The sequence below is a fragment of the Cetorhinus maximus genome, chromosome 23, assembly GCF_964194155.1.
Source record: "Cetorhinus maximus chromosome 23, sCetMax3.hap1.1, whole genome shotgun sequence".
Classification (NCBI taxonomy): Eukaryota; Metazoa; Chordata; class Chondrichthyes; order Lamniformes; family Cetorhinidae; genus Cetorhinus; species Cetorhinus maximus.
The window spans coordinates 30,217,576-30,227,759 of record NC_135901.1 but is presented as its reverse complement, the minus strand read 5'-3'; the positions used below and the strand labels follow the sequence as shown (position 1 = coordinate 30,227,759).

At 45.5% G+C, this 10,184-nt stretch overlaps 2 protein-coding genes, 2 long non-coding RNA genes and 1 pseudogene across 5 annotated transcripts in view; 3 read left to right on the top strand and 2 right to left on the bottom strand.

Moving 5' to 3' along the window:
• LOC144697287 (uncharacterized) overlaps nucleotides 1–10,184 on the top strand; it is a 685,032-nt gene that overhangs the window by 305,767 nt on the left and 369,081 nt on the right. The window lies entirely within an intron of this gene.
• LOC144697292 (uncharacterized) overlaps nucleotides 1–10,184 on the top strand; it is a 318,255-nt gene that overhangs the window by 99,399 nt on the left and 208,672 nt on the right. The gene's annotated exons all lie outside the window — the stretch shown is intronic.
• LOC144697369 (uncharacterized) overlaps nucleotides 1–10,184 on the bottom strand; it is a 240,069-nt gene that overhangs the window by 115,696 nt on the left and 114,189 nt on the right. The gene's annotated exons all lie outside the window — the stretch shown is intronic.
• The window catches only part of LOC144697361 (uncharacterized), a 392,999-nt gene that overhangs the window by 333,620 nt on the left and 49,195 nt on the right, over nucleotides 1–10,184 (top strand). The window lies entirely within an intron of this gene.
• LOC144697957 (uncharacterized) overlaps nucleotides 915–10,184 on the bottom strand; it is a 375,283-nt pseudogene continuing 366,013 nt past the window's right edge. The window contains exons 4-5 of the transcript XR_013580441.1: nucleotides 6,466–7,272; nucleotides 915–941 (exon numbers count right to left, since the gene is read on the bottom strand). The product of XR_013580441.1 is annotated as an uncharacterized LOC144697957 (transcript). The remainder of the gene's footprint in view (nucleotides 942–6,465; nucleotides 7,273–10,184) is intronic.

The following is a 10,184-nucleotide window of genomic DNA, read 5'->3' as shown; positions in this document are numbered from 1 at the left end:
TTGCTGAGATACCAGTGAGCTCACAGTGGGGAGAGGCTATTCATCTGCTCGGAGCATAGGTAGGTATTCACACGATCGTCCCACCTGTTGACACAACAGCGAGTTCATTCTAAGGACACCCGCACTATGGAGAAACTGTGGAAATGTGGGGACTGTGAGAAGGGATTCAAATCCCCATCAAAGCTGGAAATTCATCGACGCGGCCACACTGGAGAGAGGCCGTTCACCTGCTCTGACTGTGGGAAGGGATTCAGTCATTCAGCCCATCTGTGGATACATCAGCGAGTGCACACTGGGGAAAGGCTGTTCACCTGCACCGTGTGGGGGCAGCGATTCCCTCAGTCATCCAAATTGCTGACACACCATGTCACTCACACCAATGAGAGACTGTATCTGGGCCCCACACTTTGGGAAAGATGTGAAGTTTTTTGAGAGAGTGCAGACAAGATTTATGACAATGGCACCAGGAATTAAGGACTTCAGTTAGTTGGAGAGACTGGAACAGCTAACTTTTCTGTCTTTGGATCATGGAATCATTAAGATATATAAGGAGACTATTCAGCCCATCAATTACTCTCTGTAGAGCAATCCAGTCAGTCCCATTCCCCTGTTCTATCACCGAATCACTGAAAGTTTATTTCCCTCAAGTGTCCATCCAATTGTCTTTTGAAATTGTTCATAGTCCCTGCTTCCCACCCTGCCCCTCATAGACAGCTAGTTCCAGGTCATTCGCATTGGCTGTGTAAAAATATTCCTCCTCACATCCCGCCTGCATCTCCTGCCCAAAACCTTAAATCTGTGTCCCCCTCATCCTTGTACCATCAGCTAATGGGAACAGCTTTTCTTTGTCCACCTTATCTAAACCTGTCATAATCTTGTACACCTCTATCAAATCTCCCCTCAACTTCCCAGATTCAAGGAAAACAACCCCAGTCTGACATCTAAAATAAAGAACAAACAATATGTTAATGCCTGAAATCAATTGGGAATGTTTGATTTCTGTTTTAAAGATATGATGAATATATTGTATTGGACAGTAAAGGAATTGGAGTAACTCACCCGGGTGATCAGTGGAATGTATCAATCTAGTATCCACCTACATTCTAGTGAAAGCCAGGGAGGTGTAGATGAGATGAATAAGTTGATAGATTTCTCTGGGAGATATTTACATCCTGACCTATTAATTTTGTTTTAAAGAAAACCATATTTGATAGTCTGGCCACCACCTGAAATATCAGGATGATAACAGGGAGAGATAAGCAAAGGCAGACACTCACTTTGATCTTTTGATAAGCACACATGAAAGATCAGAATATGTAGCCTGACATTGGGATACCGGTATGAGTGTGCAGATGTGATTTGTTACATGTGAAGACAATAGGACACGTAAATTCATTGTGAAGTGGACTGAGAAATGGGTCCCAAACTTACACAGCTACTTGACAAACAGCATGACATGAAATGGTTGTGACCAAGAGAATGAGACAATATTTTGACATCATCAAAGCCTTGACACATACTCCAGAGAGAAACTGACTGTAAAACAATCAGTATAGAATTAAACACACTGGTCATGGTCAAAAAGTGACTAAAATTGAACGAACAGAGATAAACATTTGGATTGGGTCAATTAAGGGCTTGGGAGAAATAATACTGAGTGAGAACTGTCCACAAGGTGGACAGGGGTAAGGAGAGAGCTGGAGAATCTTTTACATCCATGCTTGATCTGTTGCCTGAAGCATATGTCCTTATGTACCAGTAACCTAGAACTCACAGTGCTCCCTCAGGAGAAGAAAAGATTGAGTAGATGTTACCTCAGGCAGGGCCAGAACAGAGCTGGAAAATAATGGAGTGAAATTGAGTGAGGGGTTGGAGAGAGAGTTCTCCTCCTCCTTAAGGTGTGGACTGTAAGAATCCTGGGGGACCCCCGACTTCGGGTTTTCTTGCTAATTAGTGAACATTTAATTAAAAACTATGACTGGGTGTGCATTTATTTTTAATTTGATTGTTACACTTCTCCTGTTTTTATTCCTGTTGTGATTACTCTCTGGGTGAGGATGGTTGACAGGTGACAGGATGGGAAATTGTGGTTTGGGTCTTCATTGACCAAAGGTTTCATTGATCCGAAAGGTGTAAAAGGGGCCAAACTTCAGCAGAAATCTGGCAGAGCTGAGAACAGACGACTTGCTATGTGGGAACAGGGAGATGAACAGCTCCCAGAGGACAGAGAAAAACAAGAGTGCCTTGAATCCTAGATGACACCTGGGTGTCAAGGCCACCATGTTTTCACTGCTTGGCATGGGAATGCTGACTCCCTGTACTGGGGACGGAGCGTGGGAAGCCAATTGTTTGAGAGTTTGACGTGTCTTGGGCAGGTACAGATGGTTCAATGACAGGTTTTGTAATTTGTCTGTTCAAATGTTAGCTCAGCAATGATTGGGTTAAATCAGTCTCCATCGACTTTGTGATGTAAAAAAGTATCAGAAGGGATTCCCCGAGCACAGAGATTTGTAGAGGTTTTACATATTGCATTGACTGGTGCCATGGCATCTGGGGCAGACCAGGGAGCATTTACGTGGAGATGGTGCTTCTACCCAGAGTGTAATGGTAATGCTGCTGCACTTTGATACTACTGCTCAGACATGAGCATGTGTCAGGTCTTATTTATACTGAATAAAATCTAACCACTGTCACCAATAAGGGTTATCACTGTGAATCATTTCAGAGTTTTGGAAAAGGGGATAAAGGGTTAATTGACTCCCTGACCCCCATTTTCTAACATCACTGTTTCAAAAATAAAATCTCATCTTCCCCCCTGGCTCCTTTGCCAATTACCTTAGAGGGACTCACTTTCTGTTAAAGTGCCTGCCAACCCCTCGCACCCACTTTCCCTAAACTGCAGAAATCTAATCATGGAAAGTTCAGCAAAATCAAATAATTTTACTGATAAGGTCAAAAACAACAGAAAATTACTTGAGGATTAAAGACAACCAGAGTAAAAGGATGTGCACAATGTTCTGGACCCAAATGGTTTCTTTTCAGCTCCTCTGTACCCTGTTCCTGTGACTCCCACTTTGGACACAGGGGCACTGAACCCTGGAGGTTGAGTCACCATCAGCCCCGGTCACCCCCTCCTGTGTCCCGATTGGTTGGAGGCCCATTTCCCAGTCAGTCCTCCAGCACCTTCCTGTCTCTCTATCAGTGTGACGCCCATGCGCAGGCCCCGTTATTCTCAGCTAAATTCAGCCCTCAGCTCCGTCGCCTGGCTGTCATTGACGCCAGCAATGGAGAGACAGAAAGGTGCTGGAGGATCAAATGGGAAGTCGAAGCTTGTGGCTCTAAACCAACATTTCAACATTTGTCACTCAAACACTTGTTATTTATACTGGGGATTTTATTATTAGATTTAGACACTGGAGGCAAAGGGTAACTTTCCGTTTCTAACTTTGTATTGCCTATTGTGTCAGCTGTGGCTCAGTGGGTAACACTCTCACCTCTGGGTCATGAGGCTGTGGGATCAAGTCCCACTCCCAAGACCTGACAACAAAAATCAAAGCCAACATTGCTAGTGCCAGCACTGAGGGAGTGCAGCACTGTTAGTGCAACCTTCTTTCAAATGAGATATTAAACTGCCAGCCCTGTCTGCCCTTTCAGGTGGATGTGAAAGATCCCATGGACGCTATTGCGAAGTACAGCAGGGGAATTATCCCCGGTGTCCTGGTCAATATCCATCCCTCAATCAACATCACTAAAAACAGATCATCTGGTCATTATCACATGGCTGTTTGAGGGATCTTGCTGTGTGTAAATTGGCTGCTGTGTTTCCGACATTACAACAGTGACTGCACTTCAAAAGTACTTAATTGGCTGTAAAGCGCTTTGGGACGTCCTGTGGTCGTGAAAGGTGCTATAGAAATGCAAGTCCTTGTTTAATTGTCAGCGAACTTGGAGATATTACACTTGGTCCCTCATCGAAATCATTCACAGAGATTGAGAGCTCATTTTGTGTATAAACCTCCTGTTTGACACCTTTCCAAACACTTTTTGAAAATCCAAACACACCACATCCAAGATGCGGAATTTTTTGTTTTAAAAATCACAGCGAGTTGTTGTGATTTGGAATTCACTGCCTGAAAACGCGCTGGAAGCAAATTCAAATGTATCTTTCAGAAGGGAATGGGACAGATTCTTGAAAGGAAAAGAAAATTGCAGGGCGATGGGATTAATTGGACAGCTCTTTCAAAGAGCCAGCAGGAGCACGATGGGACAAATGGCCTCCTTCTGTGCTCTATGAGCCTTGTCTGCATTTAAAGGGAGGGGATCATCTTCAATTGTGGGTGACATATTAAAGAAAGCAGTGCCACCTCTTCTCTGTACATTTAGTTTAACACTTAAATCTCCCCTCAACATTCTCTGAAGTGGCAGATGGAATTTCATACAGAGAAGTGTGAGGTGATATGATTTGGCAGAGGGGATAGGGAGAGGAAATATAGATGTAAATAGAACAGTTCTAAAGAGTGAGCAGGGACAGAGGGACCTGGGGGTTCATGTGCAGAGATCATTGAAGGTGGCAGGACAGAGTGAGAGAGGAATTCGCAAAGCACATGGGATCTTGGGCTTCAGGGATTGAGAACAAAAGCAGGGAAGTTTTGCTGAACCTTTATAAAACTCTGGTTAGGCCACAACTAGAGTATTGACTCCAGTTCTGGTCACCATACTTTAGGAAGGATGTGAGGGTCCCTGAGAGGGTGGAGAGGAGATTTACCAGAATGGTTCCAGGGATGAGGGATCTTAACCACAAGGTTAGGTTGGAGAAGCTAGGGTTGTTCTCCTTGGAGCAAAGGAGGTTGAGGGGAGATTTGATAGAGGTGTACAAGATTATGACAGGTTTAGATAAGGAGGAAAGAGAAAAGCTGTTCCTATTCACTGATGGTACAAGGATGAGGCGGACACAGATTTAAAGTTTTGTCCAGGAGATATATCTACATCACTGTGGGTATATCTTCACTGTTGCTGGGTCAAATCCTGGAATTCCTCCCAAACAGCACTGTGGGTGTACCTACACCACATGGATTGCAGCAGTTCAAGAAGGCAGCTCAGCACCACCTTCTCAAGGGCAATTAGGGATGGGCAATAAATGCTGGCCCAGCAGCAACACCCACATCCCATGAAAGAATGAAAATAAAAAGATATGGGGGAATTTGAGGAGGAACGTTTTTACACAGTGAGTGGTGATGACCTGGAACTCGCTGTCTACGAGGGGGGTGGAAGCAGAGACAGTGAACGGTTTCAAAAGGAAATTAGATGGGCACTTGAGGGAAATAAATTTTCAGGGCAACAGGGATAGAACGAGGCAATGGGACTGACTGGTTTGCTCTGCAGTGAGCTGGCATGAACACGATGGGCTGAATGGACTCCTCTACCCTAATGACTCTGTGATCTAAAAAGAACAATTTCAGCTGCTCCCGACTCTCCAACTAACTGAAGTCCCTCATCCCTGCTGCCATTCCCCTAAATCTCCTCTACACCCTCGCTAGAACTTCACATCTTTCCTTAAGCGTGGGGCCCAGATATAGGGTTCCATTCTCGAGGGATAGAATTGAAAAGCAGGGAGGTTATGTTCAACTCGTTTCGAACCATGGTTAGACTACACTGGGAGTACTGTCAACATTTGTCATCTCCATTTAGAAAAAGGAAATAAGGGCACTGGAAAAGGGGCAACAAAGATTCACAAGGATAATACCAGAAATGAGAGCATTTAACCCTCAGGAAAGGCTGGGGCTGCTTTTCTCTAGAAAAAGAGAAGATTGAAGGGTGACCTGATGGAAGTCTTTAAAAATATGAAGGGGTTCAATAATCCAATAGGGATTTCATGAGAAATCTCTTTACTCAGCGAGTGGTGAGAATGTAGAAGTCGCTACCACAGCGAGTGGTTGAGGTGAATAGCATGAATACATTTAAAGCAAAGCTAGATACATACATGAGGGAGAAAGGAATAGAAGGATATGCTGATGGGGGAGATGAAGAGGGGTGGGTGGAGGCTCATGTGGAGCATATATACTGACAGACCAATTCAGCCCACTGGCCTAGCCCTGTGCTGTAGACTCAATGGAACAGATACAAATGTATTTAATTTAGATCTACCTGTAGTGGTAGGAAAAACACTATTTCCTATCCAGGATAAAATAAATGTCCTTCATCAGTTTTTGTGGATCATTTCAGTGGAAATGTGCACTCCCAGGCTCAAAGAGCATCAGCCCACTGGAAGCAAAGTCATGAGACTGGCCAGTCCAGCAGAAAGAAACCCTCCGACTCTCCCACTTCACCAACTGTCAGAATGAACATGGTCCAGTCCTGGATGCGATTAACAGCAGCAATAACAGCAGAATTCAACCCCTGTAATCACTTGTGAACTCGCTGGTGTCTCAGCAGGCTGGATAAATGAATGAATCCCTTCCTACATACAGAACAGATAAATGGCCTCTCCCCAGTGTGGCCTCGCTGGTGTGTCAGCAGGTCGGATGACTGTGCGAATCCTTTCCCACACTCAGAGCAGGTGAACAGCCTCTCCTTAGTGTGACCTCACTGGTGTCTCAGCAGGCTCGATGACTGAGTGAAGCACTTCCCACACTCAGAGCAGGTAAACAGTCTCTGCCCCGTGTGAACCCACCGATGTGTCTATAGGCTACAGAACCGAGTGAATTGCTTCCCACAATGAGAACAGGAGAATGGTGTCTCTCGGGTGTGAACCCGCCTGTGTGTCTGCAGGTAAGATGACTGAGTGAATGCCTTCCCACATTCAGAGCAGGTGAATGGCTTCTCCTCAGTGTGTACTCGCTTGTGCTTCCGCAGGGCAGATGAATCACTGAATCCTTTCCCACACTCAGGGCAGGTGAACGGTCTCTCCCTGGTGTGAATTCGCTGGTGGGTGTGCAGGCTGGATAACTGACTGAATCCCTTCCCACACTCAGAGCAGACGAATGGCGTCTCTCTGGTGTGAACTCGCTGATGTGTCAGTAGGCTGAATGGCTGAGTGTAGCCCTTCCCACACTCTGAACAGGTGAATGGCCTCTCCCCGGTGTGAACCCGCCGGTGTGTCTGCAGTTGGGATGACCGAGTGAATCCCTTCCCACACTCAAAGCAGGAGAATGGCCTCTCCCTGGTGTGAACTGGCTGGTGTGTCAGAAGGTTCGATAACTGAATGAATCCCTTCCCACACACAGAGCAGGTGAATGGCCTCTCCCCAGTGTGACTGCGCCGATGAATTTCCAGCTTCAAGGGGGATGTGAACCCCTTCCCACAGTCCCCACGTTTCCACGGTTTCTCCATGGTGCGGGTGTCCTTGTGTCTCTCCAGGTTTGATGATCAGTTGAATCCTCGTCCACAATCAGAACACTTTTACGGTCTCTCTACATTGCAATGTCAAATCAGTCTGTTTACCTGGTTGATGCTCCTTGTCAGTCAGTGCACTGGAACAGTCACTCGGGTGTGTGTGTCTTGGTGCTTGTCCAGTCACACTGATGTTTAAAATCTTCTGAAGCAGACAGAACAGACAAACATTGCTTCTTCTAGATTCAATGGCCGATGATATTCAGGTCCCATTAAACCGTGTGATCTGTCAAATCTTGACGTGATGTTTGGTTTGAGATTTCTGTCTGCAAATCCTCCCCTTCTGATATCCTGTAAAAGGAGTTTGCAAAGTCAGTACAGGATAACATTTTAGAACCAACAATTCTAGTTTCCATGGAACATTCTGCCTTCTGTCATTGCCAAAAAGTTGTGAATCTCTCCACCCACACTCTCCCTCCATTCTCACACTGCTTCACCTTATATAAACCCTCCCAAATCTCCTGCAGTTGCTAATTCATCCTGACTGACAGAATCATACTCATCGCTTTCTGTTTGATACTGATTACTGGTTGTATTGCTTGACACAGAGCGTCAGTGTTGGCTCTGTTTAGTTGCTGAATGGACTCCCTCTGTGCCACAAAGACTCAAAAGCACATTATGCATCTACACTACTATATTACAAGACTAGAAATAATTATGAATGAAATTTTGCTAACGATGAATAATAAAATATGTATCATATAACAACACTAAACATATCTTTGTCCAATATTAATTTACTGTCCCCTTAAATGTCAGCCATCTCCTGGGGAAACCACCTCTTTAATTGTGAACATTAGGAAAGAGACCATCCTCTTAGTCAGGCAAATAAATGTGTCAAGCTGAGGGAGCAAAGGATGTCAATGTCTTTAAGAGAGAGGGAGAGAGAGACCTGGGCCAACCTTTCCAGAGTCTGCACCCTCCCCGGATTCACTTCCTTTCTCTTCAGTTCCTGCAAGTCAACAATTTCCCCCCAGAATGAGAAAAGAAATGGAAAGGGGGAGAAAAGAAAGTGTTTTACTCACAGATGTTGGGCACAGGAGGAAGTTTTAGTCTGTGTGAAGCCCAATCTTCATTCACACAAAGCCCGCGCTCTGATTGGCTGGAGGACCAGTGTCCTTCCGGTCCTCCAACTCTTTCCATTGGTCAATTTCCCGCCTGAAGACATTGGGGCGGCGGTAGCGTTCAAGGTAGTGGGGTCTCTTTGACCCAATGACGAACGAGCGGTTGCCCAATGGAAATCTCAATTCTCCGCACATGCGCCGCATCCTCTCTCCCTCGGACATGCGCAGTTCCCGGCCGCCCGCCCGCGTGGCGGATAGAGCGGTTTCACCAGCGCGATCGATTGTGGGATCTGTGGCCGCCATTACTCATCCGGAGCCCAGTCTCCAAACTCTTGGAATTGGGATGGAAAGTGGGGGTGGGGGGCGCAGTGACCCCACCCTGACACAAAGTACATGTGGGTAGACAATGGATTTGATTGCGACGTCCCCTTTGCAAAACAGTTCATTAACTTCAGGTGTAAAGATTTAGACACCTGGGTGACACATTGGGGAGGGCAATAGAGGGGACAGAGATCTATCGTTTGAGGGGAGGAAGGATGTTCTATGACAACTGGAATCAACAGTTCTGGATTTAAACCCCTTGCTTTTGTAGTATGTTTTTAATCTGATTTTACAGTACATCTGAGTTACAGTAGGAAGGATTTGCAGACTGGAAACGCATACCAAACATCGCGTCGAGATCTGACAGCATCACTCAACTTATCAAGCCCTGACTATCATCAGCCTCTGAATGCTGAATGAGAAATGATTTGTTTATCTATACAATGAAAAGTTTTCTGCTATCAGTGTGAGGCTTCAATTGGTCATCCAGCTTGGTGATGGACAACTGTAGCCGGACAGAGGATGATCTATGTAAACCTGGCAGTGGGAGGGGCTTTGAGAAAGCAGCCAAACTGGAAACTCAACCATGCAGTCACAGTGGGGAGAAGCCATTCACCTGCTCCGTGTGTGGGAAGGGATTCATTTGCTCATCCACCCTGCTTAGACACTAACTAGTTCACACTGTGGAGAGGCCCTTCGCTCGCTCCCAGTGTGTGAAGAGGTTCAGGGATTCCTCTCTAGGTGAGAGCGCCACTGACCCTCTCTGAATGTTGGAAGGGATTCACTCACTCATTGAGCTTGATAACATATCAATGAGCTCACACCGGAGAGAGACCAGTCACCTGATCCAACTCGGAAGAGATTCACTCCATCAGCCGAGCTGCGAATTCACAATGGGTAGAGGTATTTAAATGTTCCATATGTAGGACGGAATTCAGCCAATCCTCCAGCCTGTTGATACACCAGTGAGTTCATACCAGGGAAAGACTGTTTGAAAGTTCACTCACTCGTCCCATCTCCTGACACACCAGCGAGTGTGAGCCAAACTCTAAAACTAACCATGATCCCAACACTAAACCTAAACCTAACCATAACCCTAACCATAACCATAACCCTAAATCTAACCCTAAACCTAGCCATAGCCCTAAACCTAACCATAACCCTAACCCTAAACATAACCCTGAACCTAAACCTAACCATAACCCTAATCAAAATCCTAACCCTAACCTTAACCTAAACCTTAACCGAACTATAACCCTATAGCAAACCATAAACCTAACCATAAGCCGAACCCTAACCCTAACAATAACCTCAAACCTAACACTAACCTCACCATAACACTAAAACGAATCCTGAACCTAACCCTAAACCTAACCATGGTTCTCAACCTAACCATAGCCCTAACCTTAA